Source organism: Bombyx mori, chromosome 23 (genome assembly GCF_030269925.1).
Source record: "Bombyx mori chromosome 23, ASM3026992v2".
Classification (NCBI taxonomy): domain Eukaryota; kingdom Metazoa; phylum Arthropoda; class Insecta; order Lepidoptera; family Bombycidae; genus Bombyx; species Bombyx mori.
In genome coordinates this window covers 11,708,497-11,726,180 of record NC_085129.1, presented here as the reverse complement: position 1 = coordinate 11,726,180, position 17,684 = coordinate 11,708,497, and the positions used below count along the sequence as shown (strand labels likewise).

Sequence of the window (17,684 nt, the reverse complement as noted above, 5' to 3'; positions counted from 1 at the left end):
GTGTCATCAATGCCTAGTTTAATTTAAATTTAAATTTAATATTAATATCGTTTCATATTTTATAATATGCGTTCACATTTATTTATAACATTCAACGTGCGAAGTGAATAAAAAAATATATTATATTTTATTAGCATCATCAATTCAATTGTATAATGGAAATACATTATACATACTAGTTTTAACTCCCTTCTTTGTTTCCATAGAATATGTTTAAGACAACGAGTACAAAAATTAATGTCCTTTTCTCGGTAAAGAATCGATTGTAATTTTTTCTGTCTTAGTTGAAGCTCTTGAGCAAGTTACAGGTGCGTAGTTAATTAAATATATTCAGGGATACTGTAAAATTATGTCACACATTTTGAAGTCGTCGTGGTCTAAGGGATAAGACGTCCGATGCATTCGTGTTGAGCGATATACCGGTGTTCGAATCCCGCAGGCGAGTACCAATTTTTCTAATAAAATACTTACTTAACAAATGTTCACGATTGACTTCCGCGGTGAAGGAATAACATCGTGTAATAAAAATCAAACCCGCAAAATTATAATTTTCGTAATTACTGGTGGGAGGACCTCTTGTGAGTCCGCGCGGGTAGGTACCAACCACCCTGCCTATTTCTTCTGTGAAGCAGTAATGCGTTTCGGTTTGAAGGGCGGGGCATCCGTTGTAACTATACTTGAGACCTTAGAACTTATATCTCAAGGTGGGTGGCGCATTTACGTTGTAGATGTGTATGGGCTCCAGTAACCACTTAACACCAGGCGGGCTGTGAGATCGTCCACCCACCTAAGCAATAAAAAAAACAAAAAAAAAACAAAGAGAAGAAAACTGAGGTTTATTTCTTTTCGTTTTACTTATAGAAAAATCTTTAAAATTATTAAAAACGTTCGTGTCGTAGGATTTGAATTTATTTGCATCACTCGATACGAGTAGATATACATAACGGGGTCGAACCCATTCCGGGCGGAGCGCTTCAAATTATGATTGAAAGCGAAAATAAATTTACTGAGGTATACGAACATAATCTATGTCCGGGGTTTTTCGGGTTCGTAGCGAGAAGAGACCTGAATAACTGGGAAAAACTCAGTGTTGTGTCTCACGTGGAAGACGGAAATCGAGGAAGATCTCCGATCGACTGACAGAATGACGTTGTCAAACAAGACAACCCAGGCAAACGGGTGAGACTGCCAGCTGCCAATTGCTCTAGTACCAAAAGTTTGCCAGTCCGGAAGCTGTGGTCGCGATCCTTACGAAGAATCGATACGAATTTTGAGCAAAATTAATTGATACTACCTCAAATTTCTACGTATAGAAACGAGACTGTCGACGATTTGCTACCAGAATGTTCTTGGTTACTTTGGTCATATTGCTCGGCGGCCACCAGACAACTTTGAAGGATTGATTGTGTTGGGCAAGGTAGAAGGGAAAAGACCCGCCGGCCGGCCACCAAACCGTTGGTCGGATCAGATAACTGCGCTCACTGGACTCTCTGTTACCAACGCCCTGAGAGAAGCCGAAAACCGAAGCAAATGGAAGCTGAGGGTACAAAGAGCCACGAAGGGCTTTCAAGGACACGACCTTCAGCAATGAAGTATTCGACTAAGAAGAAGAAGACCTCAAATTTCAGATCATCTTTTTACCATACAGATTTTACTATTCAGTACACTTTTAAGCGCTGATGCTACTTAACAACCACTGGAGTAAGTAAAAATGCCTAAAATGTAAAATACACACAAACGAACTTCATGTTAAAATTTAGATATAGTAGGTCTATTAACATTGGCTGGAGAAATAAATCAATTTGATACCTTATAGCTTAGCAGGAATATATATATACCATAAATTTGTCAAAACTCAGTCATAAATAGTTTGTCTTTATTCTCCGCTACGATCAATCTACGATCCCTGTTGGGTACGTATTTTATTCGATTTCTATTATTAAGTATTCTATACTAATATTTTGTTCAATTAGTGTAATTAAAAATAGTGTTAAGTTCCCATCTATCTAAATTTGGAGTGTTTTGTTTCCAATTTAATATTAAAACCATTTTACCATCTTTTTAATGGATAAAATATGTATAATATTAAATTCTGTATTTACTTTAATAATTGATACTTATTGCTCAATTTTTATTTTCAAACTAAGAATAATATTTATCAAAGTCAAAATGTAAAACTTAATTGACTATGTGAGATAATATTCATTACAATTCTGTAACTCAATCCATCTATATTATGCGCCAATATTTCAGCCCACCCATTAAACTGTATCTTCATTAACTTACTTGATCTTTTTGTATCATGTTACAATATATTGAATGAAAAAAATTAGAATTTTAGGTAATAATCATTAGGTACGCAATTTTGTTGAAATTAATTTGAGAAAATACAATTTTGACAATCCAATACTGTTTTCAAGTATCAAATCTGTTCAGTCGCGGCATTCGGCGTATATTAACGTCCACGGAACGCTTGGCCATAGTTCCAGTGTGCTTTGATCTGCATTTAGTCACTCATAGTCGACTAGACGAAAATAATTCGTAGATACGTGTAGCGTGGGCGCCGCGAGCCGATACCTAGTTCTCAACCGAAACGTTGGAACGCACGACGCCTCGCGTTACGCAACGTACTGTAATCAACGTAAAAGTTATGTTCGTGTAAGTCACTGACAACACGACCGGTCTCGGCGGCATTATTTTCGCGGTTATTATTGTGACCGGCTGGCTATTAAGATTACGGATGTATGCGTGTAAATTGTATACGCCTCCGATGTTAGTTTAGCTGCGATAACAAAAGGCGGACGACGTGCAGTCATTTTTAATTCGTGACGAACGCGAATATATTTTTTTTTCGTGTTTGATTTTCCAATTTTGAAACGCAACTAATGTTGCCAGTTGAAATCGAAGCGTTTCGAATCGAAAAAAATATTTTGAACTGTTAATTGTTTACGTTAAGATTCGTTATCGGTTACGCTGCAGCGATAAGAGGCGCGCTGACTTAACGTCACAAGATAGTGAAAGCAAGTGCAAGAACATTTGTGTACTTGAACGGATTGTTTTGAAATCGATATCGATAATACCGATTCATGAATAATACATACAGGAAGGAACACGCTACGCCCACTATGCTAGTTTAATACACCCAGTTAAAACTGTTAATTGTATGTGTGATTAAACAGTACTTATCGAAGTGCAAACGATGATTTAAAGTGATTGAGTGTTCCAATTGTACGCGGTAAGTATATTTATTTATTTTAAATTGAATTTAACGCAGTCTACGGAGGTTCGGCCACCGGCCCGAAACAAAAAATAGTTCCCAACATTGACACGTAAGATGGAAATTTTATTTGTTTAACTATAGAACGAGTTTATAACGATTGTATCGTTTTCGCGCCTTTCACAATGCGCTCAAAATGAGATACTCCTACATTACGAGATCGCGTGCGTAAAGCTTTTAAGTAATCTATTTTTTCTAATAATAACTAAGGAAAATAAATAATTAAAATTGAAATGTTATTAAATGTATATTTAAATAAAAATACTACATATTTCTCAGCGACTTTCTTATACTAATTCTAGAAATTTTCCTTTTACTTTTCGGCCAATTTCTAAAAATTTTGCTTTCTGTTCGGTGATTACTTGAATGGCCCCTTAGGCTACTGGCGATCAGGTAAAGAAAAAATAGGTACTGCTTCTTTTGGGACCACCTGCCCGATCCTCTCTAAGGAAAGTCTAACAGCTAAATGATAGCTACCTGTTAGACTTCGTGAATCGACCAGCTAAAAAGAACCGAGCGAAAGCACTCTATCGGCTGATATCATGGACTAAGTTTCGTGGAACTATCTGAGTTCGACGAGAATAGCGACGAGTGCTTTAGTAGCTACTAGTCTTCGAAGTATTAGCGTCCAACTACTGGGTCTATAGTCAGCGGCAATTACGGCATCGTATCGGCTTGATGTCATAAAGTAGCATTCCAAAGCCGTTTAAGAAATATGGATTGTTACTGATATTTTCAGAATATTCTCGTACCATGGTACTTCGACGACCAACGTAAGAAAGCGGGATTACAATATTTGAAGGGAGACTTGTGAGGGTGACGTTAGACGGTGCACAGGCAAAGCAAAGAGCGCCATGTCTCAGTTCCATAGAACATGGAGAGATACGAAAATATCTCTTAAAACCAAAATGAGACTTGTCCGAGCTCTGGTGTTCTCAATCTTTCTCTATGGTGCTGAAATCAGCTGATCGCTACCGCATTGATGCTTTCGAGATGTGGTGCTAGAGAAAGATGCTACGAATCCCGTGGACAGCATATCGGACTAACGCATCCATATTAAGACAGCTCAATATCCAAACCAGATTCTCTATCATCTGCCTCAAGAGTTCTTGAGTTCTTCGGTCAAATTGCCAGAAAGAGCGGTGAAATTTGACTGATTGAGCGGTAGGCAGCGGCTTGGCTCTGCCCCTTGCATTGCTGAAGTCCATGGGCGACGGTAACCACTCACCATCAGGTGGGCCGTATGCTCGTCTGCCTGCTAGGGCAATAAAAAAAAAATTTAACTGGCAAGATTGCAAGCAAAATATTTCGTGGCCGCAATCCAATGCGACCAAATCCGCACCACTCTGGATACCACCGTCTACGACGCCATACACACAGCCGAGAACAGAGGATGGCGAAACATCATCCAAAGAAGGATAATGAGAGGAGATGGTCACGATCCTCAAACACGAGGAATGCGACTCAGGGAGGATGCGTAATATTTGAATCGTTCGGAAGTCCCCTAAATTCATAATGTTGGAATCTAGCTGAACATTGAATAACGGAATGTTTTTGTAATTCATAGTCTTATGTTAATTGAATTTGATAATTTTCACATCCATGCTAATGTAAAATTGTGTTTGTTTACACAACGTATCGTTACTATAATAATGAAGAGAACTGAGGACTGGTAGCACATGGTCACCTGGTCCCAAACTAGGATTCCCCGTACTATGATAACCAAAGACTGATATATATATTTAGATATGTTATATACATTTATATTTAAAACGTATATAAATACGTATATAAACCAGACGAAGAGCGAACAATCCTGCTCATGATACAAATGTTTGCCCTTTTTTTTTTCCTACCTGAGTTAGCTAGGCTGATAGCCTTGAGAGTCTATATCAGCGTAACTCTAGCGTGTAGGTGAGCTCTCGGGGCTCAAAGCAGGAGGTGATGCTAACACTGGCCTTAGCAAGAGCAGTGCTTCGCAGAATCTACCACCGGATCGGAAACGCGACCCACTGAGATGATCCGGTGAGAAACTCAGTGGGCTGTGTCTATGCGTTAGTTTACTCGCCGAGCCCTTGACCTCGAGAACGGTGACCGGTGCTTGAGGTACTTAAAAGCACCGTTAATGGATCGGGAGGATCCGTAATGACGTGCTCAGGGCGACGTCGACTGTTTACCATTCCGGTCCACAGGATCGGGTATGTAATTTCCGGCGACCACGACAAGAGGGTTTTCGTGTCGTGAACATGGGAACCGAACCCGCGACCTTCAGTCCAGTAGTCGACACTAGCTACTGCACCACCGAATTAGTCTGTACTGCAATGTGTGTATCATTTTTTTTTTGCAGTACATACTTTACGTCTACCTATTTATTCTTTTAAATTATAAAACGACATAATAATATATTTGACTCGTACTTTTTTTTGCTTAGGTAGGTGGACGAGCTCACAGCCCACCTGGTGTTAAGTGGTTACTGCAGCCCATTGACATCTACAACGTAAATGCGCCACCCACCTTGAGATATAAGTTCTAAGGTATAGTTAGAATGGCTGCCCCACCCTTCAAACCGAAACGCATTACTGCTTCACGGCATAAACAGGCAAGCTGGTGGTACCTACCCGTGCGGACTCACAAGAGGTCCTTGGTTGTCTATTACGAACTATATTATGGTTACACTAAGCATTGATCCAAGTGGCTGTCGAGCAGTATATTGAAAATAAAGAGATTCATTTGAGTGCGTGTTCGTCTGACGTAGTGAACTAATCTAAAAAAGCAAGCAATGCTTCTTTGTATGTTTGTCCTCTATTTGTTCCTTAGTCATTCTCACGATTATGATAAAACTTGATCCAGCTATTGTCAGTTATTTAGGTACATTTTCATAGTACAATCAAAGTGCGACAGATGACGTACCAGTAGATTCAAGAATATCTTACTGGAACATCTAGTAGAATCTGAGAAAGACGAATCCGAAGATACTGAGAATGAATCTGTTTTAAGAGACCTAAAAGACTAAGACATACATTAAAAACAAAAGTTGCGAATGTTTGGCAATCCAAGCGCTTATTAACAGTTGTCACGTGTCTTTTTTCAAAGTGTGCCAAGTGAATATCTTCGAATATATAAAGAAGAAAAAAACAGATTAAGGGTTTCATATAATCATCTAAGGTTCATCTAAAGTCAAACTAAGCGGACTGGTATTTTATTGCTTATACTTACGGAGCACATTTGGCTGACGGGTAACGCGTTGTTTAATGCGATGCCATGTGGAGAAACTCCCACAGAACCATCGAGTTCACACCCATGTTGTTGGACGCTACTGGCCTTGACAAGGAGCAACTAAAGCACAGGTCACAGGTACTTGTTGAGCTTTTCGAAGACTTTGACGTCACAGTTATCTCATAACGTCAGCTAATTAAATTCATTCACGAATTAGCTGTCCTAATTGATACTAATCAATTGCTAGCTACCCCTTCCCACCTATAGTAATTATATAGTGTTATGATAATCCCCTCTAATGCTATTAGAGTAACTCTGCCAAGAGTTTAACGGATAAGCAGAAACACAAACCTAGAGTAGATTTTTTCTAATTCCAATCTAACTCGTGCGGAAATTTTTCTTGCCGGTACAATTGTACAGACAATTTTCTCACAAGGCTGGATTTGTTTAGACTGTTTTATGTTAACTCATTTCGCTTCAGACTCGTGAATTTTTTACTTACAGACATTTTACTTAAGTATACACTCTGACGTTTTAAAAAACAAAACACATTCAACCGATATATTGTATTTTGACAGTGGTATATCTATACTAATATTATAAAGAGGAAAGATTTGTTTGTTTGTATTGAATAGGCTCCGAAACTACTGAACCGATTTGAAAAATTATTTCACTGTTTCGAAATTACACTATTCCAGAGTGACATAGGCTATAATTTTTTTTTAAATAAGTGCTATAATAATACTCCAATAATGTAACCCAAGGTGTAAAAAAATTACATAAAATATTCATTACATCGCGCGCCCTGCGAAAACTATTGATGATAGAATAAAATAATGTACAACGACTTTTCAAAAAGTGTCGCGACAGCATAATAATATGTCTAACTATTATAGTTATGCCGCAATGTGTTCTTTTATTAAAAAAAATTAAACAACGTCAAATATCATTGAAATTTTTGTTAAAGACCCAAGCGGAGCCAGAGCGGGCCGCTAGTTATAAGTAACAGTAGAATTTAAAATAAAATAATACTCATAGCTTATTATTTATCCCTCATCGTAGAAGTTTCGCTCGAGATGGTATTGCACAAGTCAATTATGATATCAGGTTTAGAATAGTCGTTATGTCAGCGTAATTAAAATGTTGACCTCATGTTCAGAAATTAACAGCATCTATATAGAAATTCGATGAAATAACTAGGCAGATTTTACAAAGAATATGAAAACTTTTTAACAGGGCAGCGAATTATGTCACGAATTACAGGAAATTGAATCTTTAATCGAATTGCGGAAAATTTTAACGGTTTTTTATTTATTTAATTTAATGTAATACTACTTCTACGGCTTAATCTCGTGTTCTTTCTTCTTATTTCCGACAATTCGAATACTAAACACTTTCGTAGTTACGAATGAAGATATTTCTTTTTTATTTTTCACTAACAAGACCGATATTTTTATATTTTAAATCATAAATGAAATGTAACAACGGCTGCCGTGTTTTTTTCTTTTGCAACTGATAGATTTACAACGCCCCATCCACTCCTGCTATTTGTGTTTCCCGAAGGTTAAAGTCTGCGTGATATCAAATGTTGCGATCGAATAAATACAATGTACCTACTAATTATTAGATGTCTGAAAATATATTATATACTACAGTACATATTCAATTAACAAAAAACGATGATATTTTAAGGATCTTAATTTGAAAACATTCGTGCATTGTAAGTTTACTGTTATGGTTTATTTTTTAATATTTACTTAAATTAGGTCAATTAATATAGAATAAACAGTAAATGGGCAACAGTAATCTAAATGTAAGAACACTGTTACATCGTGCTGGAAATTCATCAGCAATTAGTTTTGAATCAAAGACAGATATGAATAAAGTTCAAAATCCTATCATTTTGTCCTACACAGTTTTATTTCTAAATCCGGTTTTGTATACATAACAACACATTATTAAGTCATCAAGGTGTAATAAAAAAAGAATTATAACATGATAAATATTACACATATATAATGATATGGAATACTTCAGAATGAATAAATAATAAAATACTTAATTACGTTTTCTGTGATATATTAAGAAAACAACATTTAAAGCTCTTTTTAATCTCTTTTAAAATTAATATTTTAAACAGTGTTATTATGTATACAAATATATAAAACTATAGTGTTTTTATGGATGTTCCGTTATAACTACTGAACCATGCATCCGATTGACTTGAAACTTGGTATCCATGTAGAAAATACATGTACTTAATGGATAGGCAAATATTTATATGAGTGTTGGATTCCTTACACCAGTTGCGGGGGCGTTAATGATGAGAATCTTTGTGGGGGTGAAAAATAATAATGTTGTATAGCTAGTAATATACAGGCAGGCGAGTGATTCCATCTAAGAAAAAAGAAAACTAAACAGTTTTAAATGTTTTAAATGATAAAAGTTTTTCTTTACAAGTTCTCGTACATATTTATAAGTAAGTATGTATAAGTTTCAGTACAAACAATCAGTTGACTGTACTATTAAGTGGCTTTATTTTTATTTGAAGCATAAATATTATAGTCTGATCGCAACAACGCAAAAACTGCGGATATCTTTGCCTTAGTAACAAAACACGAGTTCAAGGTTAATGAACTTCACTATAATGCTTTGAAGGTGATCAAATATATCGAGTCTGATTTAAGTACGTTGATATTCTAGATATTTCGAACAAAAGAAAAACATGTGTTCTATTCACGTGTGACAGGAGTGAAACCTTAGAAAGTAGTCTGTTTCATTATTTTGCCGGCTAAATCCGATTTTTTTTTTTATTGCTTAGGTGGTTGGACGAGCTCACAGCCCACCTGGTGTTAAGTGGTTACTGGAGCCGATAGACATCCACAACGTAAATGCGCCACCCACCTTGAGATATAAGTTCTAAGGTCTCAAGTATAGTTACAAAGGCTGCCCCACCCTTCAAACCAAAACGCATTACTGCTTCACGGCAGAAATAGGCAGGGCGGTGGTACCCACCCGCGTGGACTCACAAGAGGTCCTACCACCAGTAAAAATCCGATAGATAGATGTATATCCGAAATATTTTTGTCCCTTTTTATCATAATCTTCACGTTTAATCGAGTATCGAATCGCAATGGTAAATTTTTACGCAAGTTTTCAATTAAAAAAATGTTATTTGCATTTACCAATCCCAAGCAAGAATTTTCTCTTGTGTTGTATGTAATGAGCGTACATTTTTTTTTTTTTTTATATGATTGAAGGATTACTGATGGCCCGGAGGCCTTTCTAGTTTCACCAGGACAGGTGGGCGAGCAAAGGCTCCGCCAAGAGGGGTGGGATTTGCTAACAGTTACCCGAGCGCCTCCGAAGGAGACCTAACAGCTCAAGAGTAGCTGCTTCGCGAATGAATCTACTACCGGATCGGAATCGCGACCCGCTGAGAAGATCCGGCGAGAAACTCAGCGAGCTGATTCATGGGTTAGGTTGCACGGCGAACTCTTTGTCGAGTTCGACGAGTACGGTTACCGAGGTCCCTAAGCCTGCTCCTAGTATTAGAGCTGAAGGCGTCTAATGCAAAGGTTATTGGATCTGATGGATCCGTAAGGACGTGTCTAGGGCGTCGACGGTGACTGGCTCCTGCGTGATCAGGATTCGGGGAGTAGTCAGCGGCGGCAACGATAAGGCGATTATCATGACGCATAGCCTTATCGAAGTACCGTTCCGACGCTGACTTCATGTATTTCTGGATAGACTCGAGGCCCAGGTCGTCGTGTAGGTCAACGTTCCTCACGAACCACGGAGCTCCGACAGCTAACCTGCAAAAGCGGGATTGTAGAGATTGAAGGGTGTCTATGTGTGTGCGGGCCGCGTGAGCGAACACCACACTCGCGTAAGTCATGACGGGCCTTATGCAAGTTTTGTAAAGTGTCACCTTGTTCCGAAGGGACATTTTACTCCGCTTACAGATCATGGGATAGAGTCTACCGAGAATAAACGCGGCACGGTCACGGACTGATTTTATATGCGGGCGGAATGTCATCGATGCATCCAGGGTAACGCCCAGGTACTTGACCTTCCAGGCCCAGGGTATGGGTTGTCTAAAGAGAGTAATCGGGGGTGTGAGATTCCTCCTCCTAATCCGGGAGGAAATTCGTGTGGAGCTTCCCCTCTGAAATAGCACCGCAGTACTTTTCGCTGGGTTGATGTCTATGCGCCATTTTCGGAACCACTGTCCTGGGGCTAGGGCTGCGCTCTGAAGCTTCTTCGCGATTAGGGACTTATTTCTACTAGAATAGTAAACAGTCGTGTCGTCGGCGAATAAAGCTAAATGGGTCGGCAGCGACCGGGGAATATCGTTGACGAATAAGCTAAATAGGAGGGGTGAGAGGACAGAGCCTTGCGGGACTCCAGCTGTGAGAGGTCGTGGGGAGGAGCGGGTTCCCTCGACTCGATATCGAAAAGAGCGGTTCGACAAGAAGTCCTGTATGATGAGCACGAGACTATCCGGCACGCCCATGTTGAATAGTTTGAAAATCAAACCGTTGTGCCAGACTTTGTCGAACGCTTTTGCGACGTCGAAGAAGAGAGCTCCCGTGTATAACGGTTTTGGTCGATTAAGCCCCACAAGAATGTGCTCCGTGAGGCGGTGCACCTGTTGAACGCATGAGTGATTTGTACGGAATCCGAATTGTTCATCGATGAGAATGCCCTTGGATGAGACGAAGTCTCTGAGGCGTTTGTAGAGCAGACGCTCATACAGTTTGCCTAGAGATATGAGGAGGCTAATCGGGCGGTATGAGCGTACATATGTGACGAGATCAAGTATGAAACTCTTGCATTAGACGCCTAACCTAACGTGCAACCTAACCCTTGCATCAGCCTCCTGAGTTTCTCGCCGGATCTTCAGAGCAGGTCGCGATTCCGATCCGGTAGTACATATTCTCGAAGAAACTGCCCTTGAGTTGTTAGATCTCCTTTGGAGGCACTCGGGCAGCTGTTGGTAACTTTATCCCAGTTAGCCTACCCTTCAATCGAATTGTCTTCTGTTTTTTTTTGTCTAATGCTTTTCTTTGTTTCTTTATCATCATCAAGATCAGTGTGAAGCTCACGTTGTTATTTCTATGGCAATTTTAATTACATAATACGTCTCCCTCCTCCTGCCTGAGTCGCATTAATCATGTCTGAGGGTCGTCACCATCTCCTCCCATTATTCTTCTCTGGATGATGTTTCCATCCATCATGCCATCTTCCTCTGTCCTCGGCGGTGGTATGGCATCGTAGACTGTGGTATCCAGAGTGGTGCGGATTCGGTCGGACCAGCACATTGGATTGTGACTATGAGATATTTTGCCTGCAATCTTGCCAGTTACTATAAATTTTTCAAGATTGTCACCGCTCTTTCTGGCAATGTCACCGAAGAACTCAGGAACTCTTGTGATAGATGGTAAAGAGTTGGCATATTGAGCTGTCTTAGTATGAATGCGTTAGTCCGACAAGCTGTCCACGGGGTTCGCAGCATCTTCCTCCAGCACTACATCTCGAAGGCATCAATGCGTCATTCCACGTCTCAGGACCATAGAGAAGGATTGAGAGCACCAGAGCTCCCTAAATAAACAAGATTACTTTGTTAGAAATATCATACGATGAAGAACGTATCATAGGGTTGATTAGTACTAAACTTTTAAACCCATTACGTCAGGTCAGAGTCCCGTGAGCTCACCTACTCGCTCGGTTAAGACTCCTTGAGGTTACCAATATAGGTATAAAAAAAAGGAAAAAAATAAATACCCTACTACAAAAAGTCCAAAGCAAAATTATTTAGGCATCACGATACGGATCTAGTTTATTTTCTGCTAATTTATGATTACATTAAATTGTTTTGGCGTTTTTAAAAGAGGATATAGGTGCGTTTACACTCTACTTCGCGTATCGACGATTACGGCTGTGAAACGTAATAGTTATTGAATTAAATTAATATTCGTTTATAAAAATACATTCGCAATTTGGTCAGCGACTTGAATATTTAATTAATATTACTTTTACGGTTTGTTCCAACGTTTACGATTTTCGTTTTATTATTTCGGATGTTTCGAATACTTTACAGATTTTCGTGGTCACGGACAACTTTTTTTATTGCTTTGATGGGTGAACGAGCTCACGGCCCACCTGGTGTTAAGTGGTTACCGGAGCGCATAGACATCTACAAACGCCCCCCCACCTTGAGATATGAGTTCTAGGGTTCTAAGGCTGCCACGCACTTCAAACCGAAACGCATTACCGCTTCGCGGCAGAAATATACAGGGTGGTGGTACCTACCCGTGGAAACTCACAAGACGTTTTACCAGTAGACTAAGGTGTTATACGTTGACATTTGAATTTTTTTCCGCGACTTGCAAAAACCTAAGAAAAGGTATGATAATAATAATAAAATAATAATTGTAACAAACTACGCTTGAACCAGACGGAAAGTTATAGTTTACTTAATTCTGTTGTGATTTATTAGCTTAACCTATAGACAGAGCCCAGAGTTTCTCGCTGGATCTTCTCAGTGGGTCGCGTTTCCGATTCGGTAGTAGGTTCTGCGAAGCACTGCTCCTGCTGCCAGTGTTAGCAACACTTCGGATTTGAGCCCCGTGAGGTCACCTACAGGTTAAAGTGAAACTGAAATAGCCTCTAAAGGCTATTAGCATTAGGCAGGAAGAAAGTCTTGCTGTTAATAAATATTTTTCAAATTTAAAAACAGAAAACTAACGGGACTAAACACATTGAGCTGAAATAATTACGTATAGATGGCGCTAGACAGCACGGTTGCTAAGAATTTTACAATCTTTCAAATAGTTAAGCTACTCGACTATAGATGGCGCTGTAATGGAAGCATTTAATTTGAGATCTTAATTTTTAAGTTTATTACGATTTATTTTTAGTTTTTTATTAAATGCTATATTTCATGGTGTGCATAATGTATCTGACATTTATTAAGCGAGTAAATGAGACACTAAAATATTAAAGAATAATTTGCTTCATAAGGAGATGTAGATAGAAATTGTCACCATGTCATAGTTTGATTCGGCACGTAAATGAATGACCAACTTGACAATGATCATTTTGCAACATTAAGCATGAGGTTGGCACACCAGTTTATGAACTTCTAGTCGCAGCGTACATTGAGAACAAAAAAATAAAACGACGGAAAATGAGGAATCAGTGGTAAAGTGAGTTAAATTTTATAAATGTTACTGTGTAATACGACGTATTTGAAATACGTATCGTGTGATGAGTTTCAATATATATTCTTACTAATTCAAATTTTAAGAAATATATTAAAAATATCTAATTTTTCAAGCAGCCTTTTACCTATTTTATCTTGATTTATGAACAAATAAAACGCTACTTAATATTGATACTTATTAACAAAAATGGGAAAGACCATGAAATAATTAAATCATCGTTTTAGCTACCTTAAATTTCTCTGAGAACTAACAAATTTTTTCGCGTTTGTTTACGTCCATGAAATTCCGTACTGAATAATTCTGTCTCAATCAGTGAGTTTTTTTTGTATACACAATAGATACGGTAATCACTTAACGTCAGATGTGCGATTAGTTCGTTCGTGCATCTACGCCACGGAAACAAACAACAAAAAAAACACAGAATTGAATGCGATTTAATTCGGTAAAATCCCGCACGGCGCGAGTGTGTCGCCGTGACGTCAAACTAGACGTAGCCATCCGTGACATAAGTCAGTGACGTAGCTTTACGTAATAGCGACACGCTGCTCGCGAAATCAAGGTCACCGCATGCGGTAAACGAAACGTTATTATAATGTTTCGATTATGCGGTCCGATGTTACATAATTACGTTTTTATTTATGTTATGTGTTAATGATTATGTTATTCGTGACAGCTTTTTTTTTTTTTTTTAAAGAAAAATAAAACATTTTCGTTGCTTGTTTTTTTTTTTTGTGTGTGAACAGAACGTTTGAAAATTTCAATGTCGGTGGTTTATGGCCCGTGTTCACATTGTCGTTTTAGTCAATATAGAACGTTAATGTGTCTTTATTGTTTATAAAGACAATCTCTGTATACTTATTCAAGTCCGAAAACGAAACAAAAAAACAATAATTAACGTTGACCTTGAACAAAAATAGACACAGCTAATTACAATTTCCTCGTCATTATAATGGGTCATTGACTTACCAACATGAGGATAAAAGTTAATACACATATGAAGTACCATCCTTATAGTAGTGAGATAATTAATGTTCCATACTACTTATGCAGTGGTTGCGTGTTGTATTTCTTCTATTTTCTGAACAAAGTAAGTACGGTTCCAATAAGATATAAGTTCAAAAATGCCCAATTTCTTTTAATTCAACTTCATGGCGAAATAGATTCACGATGCGAAGTTTGGGCCAACGATACTGAAAACTTATAGATATATCTTGCCTAACTTCAGAGACACGAGCGCGGAAAATTTAATTAAAAAATTTAACACAAATGGAAAAAAAATGTCGTTCTTTTCCATTCACGGAGCGGTGAAAATGAATGACTCACAAATCCATTCACTATAAAGAATTAAATTTGCATTTAGAACGTAATGGAATAATACAATAGCAGGTTTCTCAGTCAGTGTTTTGCCGTCAGAAAATTACTCGATGATTCCTTCTTGGGAGTCAGGATAGAAAATTTCCTAAAGGTTTACATGTCTGAGCTGTGACGTAGTTTCCTATTCTTAGAATTTTTTTTGTATTTCTGTTGATGTGGTGTAGGTTTCACTGTCCACCCTCGATCGAATGGTTTCCGAAACGCACGAAACTCGAAAAATACAACGTAGGTGGATATTACAGATTATGTTATAATTATGCACATATATACATATTTTTTTATTTTTCTATATTAGGTTTTTTTATGTACCAATTTTATACCGCAGGCAGGTACCAATTATTCTAATGAACTACATACTCAAGTTATCTTCACTATTGACTTCCACGGTATAGGAATAACACCGTATAATAAAAATCAAACCCGTAAAATTATAATTTGTATAATTACTGGTGGTAGAACCTCTTGTGAGTCCGCACCGGTAGGTATCACCGCCGTGTCTTTTTCTGTCGTGAAGCAGTAATGCGTTTCGTTTTGAAGGGTGGGCCAATCGTTGTACTATAAAACTAAACTAACTAACTACTATAAAATGTCCCACAGTGGGAGGCGGGATTGAAGTTTTTGATGCCTATGGGTTTCGGTAACCACTTAACACCGGTTGAACCGTGAGCTCGTTCACGGATCTAAGCATTAAAAATAACATAATAATTCTAATGCTATTGCTTACCAAAAAAATATAAATTGAAGTCTCAATACCATACACAGCATTGATACCGCGGTTGTACTACCTACCATTCTGTCTGGAACATGTGGATCAGCATTGATACCGCGGTTGTACTACCTACCATTCTGTCTGGAACATGTGGATCAGCATTGATACAGCGGTTGTACTACCTACCATTCTGTCTGGAACATGTGGATCAGCATTGATACAGCGGTTGTATTACTTTCTGTCTGGAACATATGACTGATTACCGACAAGAATAGACGTGATGGGGTACGCTTAGGGAATACGCTCCGGTTGTAAGAATTCTAAACGAAGAAAAATAATTAAACCTTATATATTATTAATTTACACCGGTAAAGTGGATGGAAAAAGTTATCTGGGGCGCGTGCCAATACTTTGGTCTGACCAAATCCGCACCGCTGTTGAGTCCAAGATACAGAAACAGATGGCGAAAAATCGTTCGAGCGAAAGTAATAGAGAAGAGTCACGTCCCCACAACTTTTAGGAATTCCATGCAAGGAGGAGCATTGTTAAGCATAGGAATGCATCTGCCAAATATTTCCAATACCACCCTTGACTGATCTCTGAGCAACTAGGCATGTAACTAAAGATGATAAAAAGTCAAAATCAAAATAAATAAAAAAATTGCCCTTTTAAGCAGACGAGCACACGATCCACCTGATGGTCACCGTCGCTCATGGAAATCACCAATGTCATGGGTATAGCTAAGCCGCTGCCAAAACGCAAATATCAAATTTTTATTTTTATTTAATTTTTTTCGTTTTTTTTGTTCTTCCACATCTTTACTTTTCAGGACTGAGTTACACGATTTTATTATTTGTTTATAATAATCAAGCTGGCCTTAAAATGATCAATTCCTGTTTTCCTTATAACTTCTATTATGAATGGAAAAATAATTAGCATTATGACTAAACTGTATAACCTCAATAAGTTTCCCATTAATTATAATGGTGAGTGAGGCTATAGACGCAGTTTATGTGCAATCAATACGTTCAAAGTTTAACAGTTGGAGCGGATTCAAAGTACAGAGATCCTATGGGCTTTTAATTGTATACATTTGTATATGTTAACGTTCTGTGATTCACGCGTTGTACGTAGGAATGACTTAAATTGCGTTCCGTGAAAAACTGTTGGGACCATTTGAAATGATGATGACTGACCGTAAGCATTAAAAAAACCGTTTTCAAGAATTGAAATCTTATATATAAAATTCTCGTGTCACAATGCTAGTTACCATACTCCTCTGAAACGGTTTGACCGATTTTTATGAAATTTTATTTGCATGTTCAGTAGGTCTGAGAATCGACTACTATCTATTTTTCATACCCCTAAGTAATAAGGGTTGTCCACCCCTAACATTTATTGTTTATTTTTTGGACAATTTTTTTTTTCTTATTATGAGGCATTATGTGATTGAATGAGGTTTTGTTATTTTTATATTCCCTCATGGTTCATAGCGCTACATGCATGCCTGTTTCACTCATTTACCACATTCTTACACACACACACACACTTACAATAAGTTAGTTTTTTTTCTACTCTAGAAATTCCCTAGAAATGTTATATATGGCAAAAAAACGTTTGCCGGGTCAGCTAGTGTTTCTATAGTTTTTTTCTTTTCATCTTCGCGATAAGAGGATCCCAGACGTTGTCATATAGACGCAAAAATGCTTCGCTATCCAAGTAGGGTCTTATTTTATGACTTTAATGACTTCACTTAGCCTATGTGGAGTTAATTTATTTTTATTTACGACAATGTGAAATTTGTCAAGTCACATAAAATGGTTGGCACCACTGTCTGTACACTTTTTATGTGCCCGATTATTTTTGATGTCCGCAATTA

General features: G+C 38.0%; 1 protein-coding gene across 1 annotated transcript in view; it reads left to right on the top strand.

Moving 5' to 3' along the window:
* The first annotated feature begins 2,493 nt into the window (after positions 1-2,493).
* LOC101739051 (uncharacterized) overlaps positions 2,494-17,684 on the top strand; it is a 61,580-nt gene continuing 46,389 nt past the window's right edge. The window contains exon 1 of the mRNA XM_038019404.2: positions 2,494-3,235. The gene's annotated coding sequence lies outside the window, so the exon portion shown is untranslated. The remainder of the gene's footprint in view (positions 3,236-17,684) is intronic.